General features: G+C 37.7%; 6 non-coding genes across 6 annotated transcripts; all 6 read left to right on the top strand.

Annotated features, from left to right (window-relative positions):
- Positions 1 to 1117: 1117 nt before the first annotated feature.
- On the top strand, positions 1118 to 1236 carry LOC132150253 (5S ribosomal RNA). Its single transcript, XR_009435491.1, has one exon. It is a non-coding gene; the product is annotated as a 5S ribosomal RNA (ribosomal RNA).
- A 1752-nt stretch (positions 1237 to 2988) lies between these two features.
- On the top strand, positions 2989 to 3106 carry LOC132150619 (5S ribosomal RNA). Its single transcript, XR_009435847.1, has one exon. It is a non-coding gene; the product is annotated as a 5S ribosomal RNA (ribosomal RNA).
- Positions 3107 to 4709: 1603 nt separating this feature from the next.
- Positions 4710 to 4828, top strand: LOC132150252 (5S ribosomal RNA). Its single transcript, XR_009435490.1, has one exon. It is a non-coding gene; the product is annotated as a 5S ribosomal RNA (ribosomal RNA).
- A 1608-nt stretch (positions 4829 to 6436) lies between these two features.
- LOC132150251 (5S ribosomal RNA) lies at positions 6437 to 6555 on the top strand. Its single transcript, XR_009435489.1, has one exon. It is a non-coding gene; the product is annotated as a 5S ribosomal RNA (ribosomal RNA).
- A 3048-nt stretch (positions 6556 to 9603) lies between these two features.
- On the top strand, positions 9604 to 9722 carry LOC132150249 (5S ribosomal RNA). Its single transcript, XR_009435487.1, has one exon. It is a non-coding gene; the product is annotated as a 5S ribosomal RNA (ribosomal RNA).
- Positions 9723 to 11645: 1923 nt separating this feature from the next.
- Positions 11646 to 11764, top strand: LOC132151117 (5S ribosomal RNA). Its single transcript, XR_009436277.1, has one exon. It is a non-coding gene; the product is annotated as a 5S ribosomal RNA (ribosomal RNA).
- Positions 11765 to 12584: the final 820 nt, after the last annotated feature.

Genomic DNA, 12584 nt, shown 5'->3' with positions numbered 1-12584 from the left:
AGGCAATGCCCGATCTCAGAATGTAAGCAGGCTTGGGCCAGGTTAGTACTTTTGGATTTTTTCAGTAATTATCTAATAGGCCTGGTTAGTAATTTTGGAAATTTTCACTAATTGTCCAATAATCTTGAAAAAAAAAAAAAAAGAGTCAATGCCCGATCTCAGAATGTAAGCAGGTTTCGGCCAGGTTAGTCCTTTTGGATTTTTTCAGTAATTATCTAATAGACCTGGTTAGTACTTTTGGAAATTTTCACTAATTGTCCAATAATCTTGCAAAATAAAAAAAAAAAGAGTCAATGCCCGATCTCAGAATGTAAGCAGGTTTAGGCCAGGTTAGTACTTTTGGATTTTTTTCAGTAATTATCTAATAGGCCTGGTTAGTACTTTTCGAAATACCAGGTGCTGTAAGCTTTTGGGTTTCCTTCCCTACTTATATAAAGCACTGGCGATTATAGTGGCTGATCTTTAAATAGACCTCTCTTTGCAGCCTCCTTCGCTTATGGCCATACCATCCTGGCTATGCCCGATCTCAACTGATCTCCAAATCTAAGCAGGTTTGGGCCAGGTTAGTACTTTTGGATTTTTCAGTAATTATCTAAAAGGCCTGGTTAGTACATTTGGAAATTTTCACTAATTGTCCAATAATCTTGCAAAAAAAAAAGAGTCAATGCCCGATCTCAGAATGTAAGCAGGTTTGGGCCAGGTTAGTACTTTTGGATTTTTTCAGTAATTATCTAATAGGCCTATCTTGCAAAAAAAAAAAAAAAAAAAGAGTCAATGCCCGATCTCAGAATGTAAGCAGGTTTGGGCCAGGTTAGTACTTTTGGATTTTTTCAGTAATTATCTAATAGGCCTGGTTAGTACTTTAGGAAATTTTCACTATTTGTCCAATAATCTTGCAAAAAAAAAAAAAAAAGAGTCAATGCCCGATCTCAGAATGTAAGCAGGTTTGGGCCAGGTTAGTAATTTTGGATTTTTTCAGTAATTATTTAATAGGCCTGGTTAGTACTTTTGGGAATACCAGGTGATGTAAGCTTTTGGGTTTCCTTCCCTACTTATATAATGCACTGGCGATTATAGTGGCTGATCTTTAAATAGCCCTCTCTTTGCAGCCTCCTTCGCTTACGGCCATACCAACATGGCTATGCCCGATCTCGTCTGATCTCGGAAGCTAAGCAGGTTTGGGCCTGGTTAGTACTTGGATGGGAGATCGCCTGGGAATACCAGGTGCTGTAAGCTTTTGGGTTTCCTTTCCTACTTATATAAAGCACTGGTGATTATAGTGGCTGATCTTTAAATAGCCCTCTCTTTGCAGCCTCCTTCGCTTATGGCCATACCATCCTGGCTATGTCCGATCTCAACTGATCTCAGAATGTTAGCAGGATTGGGCCAGGTTAGTACTTTTGGATTTTTTCAGTAATTATCTAATAGGCCTGGTTAGTACTTTTGGGAATACCAGGTGCTGTAAGCTTTTGGGTTTCCTTCCCTACTTATATAAAGCACTGGCGATTATAGTGGCTGATCTTTAAATAGCCCTCTCTTTGCAGCCTCCTTCGCTTATGGCCATTCCATCCTGGCTATGCCCGATCTCAACTGATCTCCAAATCTAAGCAGGTTTGGGCCAGGTTAGTACTTTTGGATTTTTCAGTAATTATCTAATAGGCCTGGTTAGTACTTTTGGAAAAATTCACTAATTGTCTAATAATCTTGTAAAAAAAAAAAAAAAGAGTCAATGCCCGATCTCAGAATGTAAGCAGGTTTGGGCCAGGTTAGTACTTTTGGATTTTTTCAGTAATTATCTAATAGGCCTGGTTAGTACTTTTGGAAAAATTCACTAATTGTCTAATAATCTTGTAAAAAAAAAAAAAAAGAGTCAATGCCCGATCTCAGAATGTAAGCAGGTTTGGGCCAGGTTAGTACTTTTGGATTTTTTCAGTAATTATCTAATAGACCTGGTTAGTACTTTTGGAAATTTTCACTAATTGTCCAATAATCTTGCAAAATAAAAAAAAAAAAGAGTCAATGCCCGATCTCAGAATGTAAGCAGGTTTAGGCCAGGTTAGTACTTTTGGATTTTTTTCAGTAATTATCTAATAGGCCTGGTTAGTACTTTTCGAAATACCAGGTGCTGTAAGCTTTTGGGTTTCCTTCCCTACTTATATAAATCACTGGCGATTATAGTGGCTGATCTTTAAATAGCCCTCTCTTTGCAGCCTCCTTCGCTTATGGCCATACCATCCTGGCTATGCCCGATCTCAACTGATCTCCAAATCTAAGCAGGTTTGGGCCAGGTTAGTACTTTTGGATTTTTCAGTAATTATCTAAAAGGCCTGGTTAGTACATTTGGAAATTTTCACTAATTGTCCAATAATCTTGCAAAAAAAAAAAGAGTCAATGCCCGATCTCAGAATGTAAGCAGGTTTTGGCCAGGTTAGTACTTTTGGATTTTTTCAGTAATTATCTAATAGGCCTGGTTAGTACGTTTGGAAATTTTCAGTAATTATCTAATAATCTTGCAAAAATATAAAATTAAATAAATAAAGAGTCAATGCCCGATCTCAGAATGTAAGCAGGTTTGGGCCAGGTTAGTAATTTTGGATTTTTTCAGTAATTATCTAATAGGCCTGGTTAGTACTTTTGGAAATGTTCACTAATTGTCCAATAATCTTGCAAATAAAAAAGAAAACAGTCAATGCCCGATCTCAGAATGTACGCAGGTTTGGGCCAGGTTAGTACTTTTGGAAATTTTCACTAATTGTCCAATAATCTTGCAAAAAAAAAAGAAAACAGTCAATGCCCGATCTCAGAATGTAAGCAGGTTTGGGCCAGGTTAGTACTTTTGGATTTTTTCAGTAATTATCTAATAGGCCTGGTTAGTACTTTTGGGAATACCAGGTGCTGTAAGCTTTTGGGTTTCCTTCCCTACTTATATAATGCACTGGCGATTATAGTGGCTGATCTTTAAATAGCCCTCTCTTTGCAGCCTCCTTCGCTTACTGCCATACCAACCTGGCTATGCCGATCTCGTCTGATCTCGAAAGCTAAGCAGGTTTGGGCCTGGTTAGTACTTGGATGGGAGACCGCCTGGGAATACCAGGTGCTGTAAGCTTTTGGGTTTCTTTCCCTACTTATATAAAGCACTGGCGATTATAGTGGCTGATCTTTAAATAGCCCTCTCTTTGCAGCCTCCTTCGCTTATGGCCATACCATCCTGGCTATGCCCGATCTCAACTAATCTCCAAATCTAAGCAGGTTTGGGCCAGGTTCGTACTTTTGGATTTTTTCAGTAATTATCTAATAGGCCTGGTTAGTACTTTTGGGAATACCAGGTGCTGTAAGCTTTTGGGTTTCCTTCCCTACTTATATAAAGCACTGGCGATTATAGTGGCTGATCTTTAAATAGCCCTCTCTTTGCAGCCTCTTTCGCTTATGGCCATACCATCCTGACTATGCCCGATTTCAACTGATCTCCAAATCTAAGCAGGTTTGGGCCAGGTTAGTACTTTTGGATTTTTTCAGTAATTATCTAATAGGCCAGGTTAGTACTTTTGGAAATTTTCACTAATTGTCCAATAATCTTGCAAAAAAAAAAAAAAGGCAATGCCCGATCTCAGAATGTAAGCAGGCTTGGGCCAGGTTAGTACTTTTGGATTTTTTCAGTAATTATCTAATAGGCCTGGTTAGTAATTTTGGAAATTTTCACTAATTGTCCAATAATCTTGAAAAAAAAAAAAAAGAGTCAATGCCCGATCTCAGAATGTAAGCAGGTTTCGGCCAGGTTAGTACTTTTGGATTTTTTCAGTAATTATCTAATAGACCTGGTTAGTACTTTTGGAAATTTTCACTAATTGTCCAATAATCTTGCAAAATAAAAAAAAAAAGAGTCAATGCCCGATCTCAGAATGTAAGCAGGTTTAGGCCAGGTTAGTACTTTTGGATTTTTTTCAGTAATTATCTAATAGGCCTGGTTAGTACTTTTCGAAATACCAGGTGCTGTAAGCTTTTGGGTTTCCTTCCCTACTTATATAAAGCACTGGCGATTATAGTGGCTGATCTTTAAATAGACCTCTCTTTGCAGCCTCCTTCGCTTATGGCCATACCATCCTGGCTATGCCCGATCTCAACTGATCTCCAAATCTAAGCAGGTTTGGGCCAGGTTAGTACTTTTGGATTTTTCAGTAATTATCTAAAAGGCCTGGTTAGTACATTTGGAAATTTTCACTAATTGTCCAATAATCTTGCAAAAAAAAAAGAGTCAATGCCCGATCTCAGAATGTAAGCAGGTTTGGGCCAGGTTAGTACTTTTGGATTTTTTCAGTAATTATCTAATAGGCCTATCTTGCAAAAAAAAAAAAAAAAAAAAGAGTCAATGCCCGATCTCAGAATGTAAGCAGGTTTGGGCCAGGTTAGTACTTTTGGATTTTTTCAGTAATTATCTAATAGGCCTGGTTAGTACTTTAGGAAATTTTCACTATTTGTCCAATAATCTTGCAAAAAAAAAAAAAAAAGAGTCAATGCCCGATCTCAGAATGTAAGCAGGTTTGGGCCAGGTTAGTAATTTTGGATTTTTTCAGTAATTATTTAATAGGCCTGGTTAGTACTTTTGGGAATACCAGGTGATGTAAGCTTTTGGGTTTCCTTCCCTACTTATATAATGCACTGGCGATTATAGTGGCTGATCTTTAAATAGCCCTCTCTTTGCAGCCTCCTTCGCTTACGGCCATACCAACATGGCTATGCCCGATCTCGTCTGATCTCGGAAGCTAAGCAGGTTTGGGCCTGGTTAGTACTTGGATGGGAGATCGCCTGGGAATACCAGGTGCTGTAAGCTTTTGGGTTTCCTTTCCTACTTATATAAAGCACTGGTGATTATAGTGGCTGATCTTTAAATAGCCCTCTCTTTGCAGCCTCCTTCGCTTATGGCCATACCATCCTGGCTATGTCCGATCTCAACTGATCTCAGAATGTTAGCAGGATTGGGCCAGGTTAGTACTTTTGGATTTTTTCAGTAATTATCTAATAGGCCTGGTTAGTACTTTTGGGAATACCAGGTGCTGTAAGCTTTTGGGTTTCCTTCCCTACTTATATAAAGCACTGGCGATTATAGTGGCTGATCTTTAAATAGCCCTCTCTTTGCAGCCTCCTTCGCTTATGGCCATTCCATCCTGGCTATGCCCGATCTCAACTGATCTCCAAATCTAAGCAGGTTTGGGCCAGGTTAGTACTTTTGGATTTTTCAGTAATTATCTAATAGGCCTGGTTAGTACTTTTGGAAAAATTCACTAATTGTCTAATAATCTTGTAAAAAAAAAAAAAAAGAGTCAATGCCCGATCTCAGAATGTAAGCAGGTTTGGGCCAGGTTAGTACTTTTGGATTTTTTCAGTAATTATCTAATAGGCCTGGTTAGTACTTTTGGAAAAATTCACTAATTGTCTAATAATCTTGTAAAAAAAAAAAAAAAGAGTCAATGCCCGATCTCAGAATGTAAGCAGGTTTGGGCCAGGTTAGTACTTTTGGATTTTTTCAGTAATTATCTAATAGACCTGGTTAGTACTTTTGGAAATTTTCACTAATTGTCCAATAATCTTGCAAAATAAAAAAAAAAAAGAGTCAATGCCCGATCTCAGAATGTAAGCAGGTTTAGGCCAGGTTAGTACTTTTGGATTTTTTTCAGTAATTATCTAATAGGCCTGGTTAGTACTTTTCGAAATACCAGGTGCTGTAAGCTTTTGGGTTTCCTTCCCTACTTATATAAATCACTGGCGATTATAGTGGCTGATCTTTAAATAGCCCTCTCTTTGCAGCCTCCTTCGCTTATGGCCATACCATCCTGGCTATGCCCGATCTCAACTGATCTCCAAATCTAAGCAGGTTTGGGCCAGGTTAGTACTTTTGGATTTTTCAGTAATTATCTAAAAGGCCTGGTTAGTACATTTGGAAATTTTCACTAATTGTCCAATAATCTTGCAAAAAAAAAAAGAGTCAATGCCCGATCTCAGAATGTAAGCAGGTTTGGGCCAGGTTAGTACTTTTGGATTTTTTCAGTAATTATCTAATAGGCCTATCTTGCAAAAAAAAAAAAAAAAAAAGAGTCAATGCCCGATCTGTGAATGTAAGCAGGTTTGGGCCAGGTTAGTACTTTTGGATTTTTTCAGTAATTATCTAATAGGCCTGGTTAGTACTTTAGGAAATTTTCACTAATTGTCCAATAATCTTGCAAAAAAAAAAAAAAAAGAGTCAATGCCCGATCTCAGAATGTAAGCAGGTTTGGGCCAGGTTAGTAATTTTGGATTTTTTCAGTAATTATCTAATAGGCCTGGTTAGTACTTTTGGGAATACCAGGTGATGTAAGCTTTTGGGTTTCCTTCCCTATTTATATAATGCACTGGCGATTATAGTGGCTGATCTTTAAATAGCCCTCTCTTTGCAGCCTCCTTCGCTTACGGCCATACCAACATGGCTATGCCCGATCTCGTCTGATCTCGGAAGCTAAGCAGGTTTGGGCCTGGTTAGTACTTGGATGGGAGATCGCCTGGGAATACCAGGTGCTGTAAGCTTTTGGGTTTCCTTTCCTACTTATATAAAGCACTGGTGATTATAGTGGCTGATCTTTAAATAGCCCTCTCTTTGCAGCCTCCTTCGCTTATGGCCATACCATCCTGGCTATGTCCGATCTCAACTGATCTCAGAATGTTAGCAGGATTGGGCCAGGTTAGTACTTTTGGATTTTTTCAGTAATTATCTAATAGGCCTGGTTAGTTCTTTTGGGATTACCAGGTGCTGTAAGCTTTTGGGTTTCCTTCCCTACTTATATAAAGCACTGGCGATTATAGTGGCTGATCTTTAAATAGCCCTCTCTTTGCAGCCTCCTTCGCTTATGGCCATTCCATCCTGGCTATGCCCGATCTCAACTGATCTCCAAATCTAAGCAGGTTTGGGCCAGGTTAGTACTTTTGGATTTTTCAGTAATTATCTAATAGGCCTGGTTAGTACTTTTGGAAATTTTCACCTATTGTCCAATAATCTTGCACAAAAAAAAAAAAAGAGTCAATGCCCGATCTCAGAATGTAAGCAGGTTTGGGCCAGGTTAGTACTTTTGGATTTTTTCAGTAATTATCTAATAGGCCTGGTTAGTACTTTTGGAAAAATTCACTAATTGTCTAATAATCTTGTAAAAAAAAAAAAAAAGAGTCAATGCCCGATCTCAGAATGTAAGCAGGTTTGGGCCAGGTTAGTACTTTTGGATTTTTTTCAGTAATTATCTAATAGGCCTGGTTAGTACTTTTCGGAATACCAGGTGCTGTAAGCTTTTGGGTTTCCTTCCCTACTTATATAAAGCACTGGCGATTATAGTGGCTGATCTTTAAATAGCCCTCTCTTTGCAGCCTCCTTCGCTTATGGCCATACCATCCTGGCTATGCCCGATCTCAACTGATCTCCAAATCTAAGCAGGTTTGGGCCAGGTTAGTACTTTTGGATTTTTCAGTAATTATCTAAAAGGCCTGGTTAGTACATTTGGAAATTTTCACTAATTGTCCAATAATCTTGCAAAAAAAAAAAGAGTCAATGCCCGATCTCAGAATGTAAGCAGGTTTGGGCCAGGTTAGTACTTTTGGATTTTTTCAGTAATTATCTAATAGGCCTATCTTGCAAAAAAAAAAAGAGTCAATGCCCGATCTCAGAATGTAAGCAGGTTTGGGCCAGGTTAGTACTTTTGGATTTTTTCAGTAATTATCTAATAGGCCTGGTTAGTACTTTAGGAAATTTTAACTAATTGTCCAATAATCTTGCAAAAAAAAAAAAAAAGAGTCAATGCCCGATCTCAGAATGTAAGCAGGTTTGGGCCAGGTTAGTAATTTTGGATTTTTTCAGTAATTATCTAATAGGCCTGGTTAGTACTTTTGGGAATACCAGGTGATGTAAGCTTTTGGGTTTCCTTCCCTATTTATATAATGCACTGGCGATTATAGTGGCTGATCTTTAAATAGCCCTCTCTTTGCAGCCTCCTTCGCTTATGGCCATACCATCCTGGCTATGTCCGATCTCAACTGATCTCAGAATGTTAGCAGGATTGGGCCAGGTTAGTACTTTTGGATTTTTTCAGTAATTATCTAATAGGCCTGGTTAGTTCTTTTGGGATTACCAGGTGCTGTAAGCTTTTGGGTTTCCTTCCCTACTTATATAAAGCACTGGCGATTATAGTGGCTGATCTTTAAATAGCCCTCTCTTTGCAGCCTCCTTCGCTTATGGCCATTCCATCCTGGCTATGCCCGATCTCAACTGATCTCCAAATCTAAGCAGGTTTGGGCCAGGTTAGTACTTTTGGATTTTTCAGTAATTATCTAATAGGCCTGGTTAGTACTTTTGGAAATTTTCACTAATTGTCCAATAATCTTGCACAAAAAAAAAAAAAAGAGTCAATGCCGATCTCAGAATGTAAGCAGGTTTGGGCCAGGTTAGTACTTTTGGATTTTTTCAGTAATTATCTAATAGGCCTGGTTAGTACTTTTGGAAAAATTCACTAATTGTCTAATAATCTTGTAAAAAAAAAAAAAAAAAAGAGTCAATGCCCGATCTCAGCATGTTAGCAGTTTTGGGCCAGGTTAGTACTTTTGGATTTTTTCAGTAATTATCTAATAGGCCTGGTTAGTACTTTTGGAAATTTTCACTAATTGTCCAATAATCTTGCAAAAAATAAAATAAAAGAGTCAATGCCCGATCTCAGAATGTAAGCAGTTTCGGGCAAGGTTAATACTTTTGGATTTTATCAGTAATTATCTAATAGGCCTGGTTAGTACTTTTTGAAATTTTCACTAATTGTCCAATAATCTTGCAAAAAAAAAAAAAAAAGAGTCAATGCCGATCTCAGAATGTAAGCAGGTTTGGGCCAGGTTAGTACTTTTGGATCTTTTCAGTGATTATCTAATAGGCCTGGTTAGTACTTTTGGAAATTTTCACTAATTGTCTAAAAATCCTGAAAAAAACAAAAAAGATTCAATGCCCGATCTCAGAATCTAAGCAGGTTTGGGCCAGGTTAGTACTTTTGGAAATTTTCAGTAATTATCTAATAATCTTTCAAAAAAATAAAATTAAATAAGTAAAGAGTCAATGCCCGATCTCAGAATGTAAGCAGGTTTTGGCCAGGTTAGTACTTTTGGATTTTTTCAGTAATTATCTAATAGGCCTGGTTAGTACGTTTGGAAATTTTCAGTAATTATCTAATAATCTTGCAAAAATATAAAATTAAATAAATAAAGAGTCAATGCCCGATCTCAGAATGTAAGCAGGTTTGGGCCAGGTTAGTACTTTTGGATTTTTTCAGTAATTATCTAATAGGCCTGGTTAGTACTTTAGGAAATTTTCACTAATTGTCCAATAATCTTGCAAAAAAAAAAAAAAAAGAGTCAATGCCCGATCTCAGAATGTAAGCAGGTTTGGGCCAGGTTAGTAATTTTGGATTTTTTCAGTAATTATCTAATAGGCCTGGTTAGTACTTTTGGGAATACCAGGTGATGTAAGCTTTTGGGTTTCCTTCCCTATTTATATAATGCACTGGCGATTATAGTGGCTGATCTTTAAATAGCCCTCTCTTTGCAGCCTCCTTCGCTTACGGCCATACCAACATGGCTATGCCCGATCTCGTCTGATCTCGGAAGCTAAGCAGGTTTGGGCCTGGTTAGTACTTGGATGGGAGATCGCCTGGGAATACCAGGTGCTGTAAGCTTTTGGGTTTCCTTTCCTACTTATATAAAGCACTGGTGATTATAGTGGCTGATCTTTATATAGCCCTCTCTTTGCAGCCTCCTTCGCTTATGGCCATACCATCCTGGCTATGTCCGATCTCAACTGATCTCAGAATGTTAGCAGGATTGGGCCAGGTTAGTACTTTTGGATTTTTTCAGTAATTATCTAATAGGCCTGGTTAGTTCTTTTGGGATTACCAGGTGCTGTAAGCTTTTGGGTTTCCTTCCCTACTTATATAAAGCACTGGCGATTATAGTGGCTGATCTTTAAATAGCCCTCTCTTTGCAGCCTCCTTCGCTTATGGCCATTCCATCCTGGCTATGCCCGATCTCAACTGATCTCCAAATCTAAGCAGGTTTGGGCCAGGTTAGTACTTTTGGATTTTTCAGTAATTATCTAATAGGCCTGGTTAGTACTTTTGGAAATTTTCACTAATTGTCCAATAATCTTGCACAAAAAAAAAAAAAAGAGTCAATGCCGATCTCAGAATGTAAGCAGGTTTGGGCCAGGTTAGTAATTTTGGATTTTTTCAGTAATTATCTAATAGGCCTGGTTAGTACTTTTGGAAAAATTCACTAATTGTCTAATAATCTTGTAAAAAAAAAAAAAAAAAGAGTCAATGCCCGATCTCAGCATGTTAGCAGTTTTGGGCCAGGTTAGTACTTTTGGAACTTTTCAGTAATTATCTAATAGGCCTGGTTAGTACTTTTGGAAATTTTCACTAATTGTCTAAAAATCCTGAAAAAAACAAAAAAGATTCAATGCCCGATCTCAGAATCTAAGCAGGTTTGGGCCAGGTTAGTACTTTTGGAAATTTTCAGTAATTATCTAATAAACTTTCAAAAAAATAAAATTAAATAAGTAAAGAGTCAATGCCCGATCTCAGAATGTAAGCAGGTTTTGGCCAGGTTAGTACTTTTGGATTTTTTCAGTAATTATCTAATAGGCCTGGTTAGTACGTTTGGAAATTTTCAGTAATTATCTAATAATCTTGCAAAAATATAAAATTAAATAAATAAAGAGTCAATGCCCGATCTCAGAATGTAAGCAGGTTTGGGCCAGGTTAGTACTTTTGGATTTTTTCAGTAATTATCTAATAGGCCTGGTTAGTACTTTTGGAAATTTTCACTAATTGTCCAATAATCTTGCAAAAAAAAAAGAAAAGAGTCAATGCCCGATCTCAGAATGTAAGCAGGTTTGGGCCAGGTTAGTAATTTTGGAATTTTTCAGTAATTATCTAATAGGCCTGGTTAGTACTTTTGGAAATGTTCACTAATTGTCCAATAATCTTGCAAATAAAAAAGAAAACAGTCAATGCCCGATCTCAGAATGTATGCAGGTTTGGGCCAGGTTAGTACTTTTGGAAATTTTCACTAATTGTCCAATAATCTTGCAAAAAAAAAAGAAAACAGTCAATGCCCGATCTCAGAATGTAAGCAGGTTTGGGCCAGGTTAGTACTTTTGGATTTTTTCAGTAATTATCTAATAGACCTGGTTAGTACTTTTGGAAATTTTCACTAATTGTCCAATAATCTTGCAAATAAAAAAGAAAACAGTCAATGCCCGATCTCAGAATGTAAGCAGGTTTGGGCCAGGTTAGTACTTTTGGATTTTTTCAGTAATTATCTAATAGGCCTAGTTAGTACTTTTGGAAATGTTCACTAATTTTCTAATAATCTTGTAAAAAAAAAAAAAAAAGAGTCAATGCCCTGATCTCAGAATGTAAGCAGGTTTGGGCCAGGTTAGTACTTTTGTATTTTTTTAGTAATTATCTAATAGGCCTGGTTAGTACTTTTGGGAATACCAGGTGCTGTAAGCTTTTGGGTTTCCTTCCCTACTTTTATAATGCACTGGCTGTTATAGTGGCTGATCTTTAAATAGCCCTCTCTTTGCAGCCTCCTTCGCTTACGGCCATACCAACCTGGCTATGCCCGATCTCGTCTGATCTCGGAAGCTAAGCAGGTTTGGGCCTGGTTAGTACTTGGATGGGAGATCGCCTGGGAATACCAGGTGCTGTAAGCTTTTGGGTTTCCTTCCCTACTTATATAAAGCACTGGTGATTATAGTGGCTGATCTTTAAATAGCCCTCTCTTTGCAGCCTCCTTCGCTTATGGCCATACCATCCTGGCTATGTCCGATCTCAACTGATCTCAGAATGTTAGCAGGTTTGGGCCAGGTTAGTACTTTTGGATTTTTTCAGTAATTATCTAATAGGCCTGGTTAGTACTTTTGGGAATACCAGGTGCTGTAAGCTTTTGGGTTTCCTTCCCTACTTATATAAAGCACTGGCGATTATAGTGGCTGATTTTTAAATAGCCCTCTCTTTGCAGCCTCCTTCGCTTATGGCCATACCATCCTGGCTATGCCCGATCTCAACTGATCTCCAAATCTAAGCAGGTTTGGGCCAGGTTAGTACTTTTGGATTTTTCAGTAATTATCTAATAGGCCTGGTTAGTACTTTTGGAAATTTTCACTAATTGTCCAATAATCTTGCAAAAAAAAATGAAAAGAGTCAATGCCGATCTCAGAATGTAAGCAGGTTTGGGCCAGGTTAGTACTTTTGGATTTTTTCAGTAATTATCTAATAGGCCTGGTTAGTACTTTTGGAAATTTTCACTAATTGTCTAAAAATCCTGAAAAAAAAAAAAAAAAAGATTCAATGCCCGATCTCAGAATCTAAGCAGGTTTGGGCCAGGTTAGTACTTTTGGAAATTTTCAGTAATTATCTAATAATCTTGCAAAAAAATAAAATTAAATAAGTAAAGAGTCAATGCCCGATCTCAGAATGTAAGCAGGTTTTGGCCAGGTTAGTACTTTTGGATTTTTTCAGTAATTATCTAAT

Source organism: Carassius carassius, chromosome 9 (genome assembly GCF_963082965.1).
Source record: "Carassius carassius chromosome 9, fCarCar2.1, whole genome shotgun sequence".
Taxonomy (NCBI): domain Eukaryota; kingdom Metazoa; phylum Chordata; class Actinopteri; order Cypriniformes; family Cyprinidae; genus Carassius; species Carassius carassius.
This window is presented reverse-complemented; position numbering and strand designations above follow the sequence as displayed.